Source organism: Sciurus carolinensis, chromosome 5 (assembly GCF_902686445.1).
Source record: "Sciurus carolinensis chromosome 5, mSciCar1.2, whole genome shotgun sequence".
Lineage (NCBI taxonomy): Eukaryota > Metazoa > Chordata > Mammalia > Rodentia > Sciuridae > Sciurus > Sciurus carolinensis.
Window position 1 is genome coordinate 52,786,424 of NC_062217.1, and position 2,127 is coordinate 52,788,550.

General features: G+C 40.4%; 1 pseudogene; it reads right to left on the reverse strand.

Moving 5' to 3' along the window:
• Positions 1-376: 376 nt before the first annotated feature.
• LOC124984373 (WD repeat-containing protein 31-like) lies at positions 377-1,322 on the reverse strand (annotated as a pseudogene).
• Positions 1,323-2,127: the final 805 nt, after the last annotated feature.

Genomic DNA, 2,127 nt, shown 5'->3' on the forward strand with positions numbered 1-2,127 from the left:
CATGGAAAGGATCAGTTGGATGGATTCAAGCTCTCTGCTTTTCTCACAGATATATACCCATCATTCCTACACCTCCAAGTCATCTTTTTGATTAAAAGTTTTTTTTTTTTGAAGAGTAAACTCAAAAGCTCACTAAAACATTGCATTTGAACTTAATTATGAACTTTATGTTTAGTCCATGTTTCCAAACTTTATACCTGATTTTGAACCACTGAACTTAAAATGACTTCTAACACAGATATACCTTTTAAGTAAATGTCAGCAAAGAACATCAGCCCTACATTTCATTCTTCCCAAGATAATGTGGAAAAACACAAAGTCACACAGAGGAAGGAGCAGTCATAGTTTGATATTGTCTGGTGAATGTGTCTCAGCTTCAGAAAGTTGTCACTTCCTTCAATTCCAGCCCTCAACTGTGGTCCACTCTGAGTAAGTGAATTCCTCTGTTGAAGCTTGTACAAAATGAGATGGGGTCACCAACAGACAGGGAAGTCGAGGGTCCAGATCCCCCCACAGACAAGGTGAAAAGGCAGGCTCCAATGTCTTGGTTCAAATATTTACCTTGGAGTCCTTAGACGAGATAGCAACACAGGCACTAAGGTCAATACTTTTGGCAGAAAGACACAGGATGCAACTGTCTGGAAATGCCCCTTACATACATATTTTATTTCTTCCCTGCCTTAGGTTCCACAATGTGGTTTCACAGTCTTCACCTCAAAAGCCATTGCTGCAGAAGATATATTTGTGTCCATCCATGTTGACTTCACAGTGGGTCTGAACATGCTGCTTTGTGGGAAATGTGAGCCACCCACAACCCCTGATTATCCCATAGGTTTTATCTTCAGAGAACTGTAGTATTTAAGGTTCTCTATGGACTCAGCACTGGTGAATGACAGGTTCCAGGAGGCAGACGCTCTTCCCACACACCATCCAGTCCCCACATCCACAGAAGCAAGGTATTGTCCTGAAAGCCAGTACATAGCTGTGACATGTCTGGATTTACAGTCAACCCAGAGACCAAAATGGTATGTGGGATAGCTGCTGCCTTGGCTAAGAGGGATCATGCAAGTCCCCCATCAGGACCATCCAGTCTTAAGAGGTACTGAAGAACTGGTGTGACTGGGGAATACAGGCTACTTTGGTGAGTTCATGTCCATGTCCTTTGCACCTTTCCACCACTTTTCCAGTTTTCCAGTTATATGCCATGACTGTCTCTATGTATAAATTCTGTGTTTGAGTTTGCTCTTCAATTTCCCCATCATGGCACAAAACCTACAGGAAGCTTGAGGAGGAGGAGTTTGTTGGCATCTGAGCAGCAGCATCCTTCGTAGTTGATGGAAGTTGTTCCTCCCAAACCAACAACTTGTTGGCAAGTTTCTGTATTTAAATATTTGTAATATTTATCCCTTGGAAAATAATTCAGGCAGTCACTTCCTAATCTCCATTGGCTGGTGAAGCTGGCACTAAGGCCCATGGGGATGCAGAGTCACGGAATATCTACAGCCTCCACTGTCTCTGGCACCTCTGCCCCTAGCCAGTAGTAATCTTTTCTTATGGGAAAATATATTATTATCAGATGGTACAGAAATACACAAAGCAGAATTAGAGTCCCAGTATCCCTAAATGTTCATATTACAATTTACCAGGGAGAGCAGACAATATAGTAATATGGCACTGTGTCACGTGAAAATTTACATGGCTCAAAGTCAGACCATAGGAAGATGCAGTGGAAGTCTCTTTCTTCATGGATCACAAGATCAAAAATTAACTTAATCATTGTCTTACTACTTATTAATCTAAGGATTAAAATTAAAATTCAACCTTCAGAAGATGGAAAGAAGGGAAGAAGTGCAGACCTAAGAAGCATATGGAGACATTCAATTTGCCTGTATTTTCTGTAAAGTAAACCTAACAGAAGAGCTTATGGACTTAGACATCACATTTTCATAGCTCTTTCATTTCCAATGTATGCTGGCTTCTCAAAATTCTCAGGTCACTTAATAATCGTCTTCTTGAAAGCTCTTTTTAATATACCAAAGTCAAGAATTGGAAGAATATATCTGATGTTGTAGAGAAGATCTGTTTTTATGCTGAGACTTTTTGGGTCAATTTAATCTTGGCATTTTT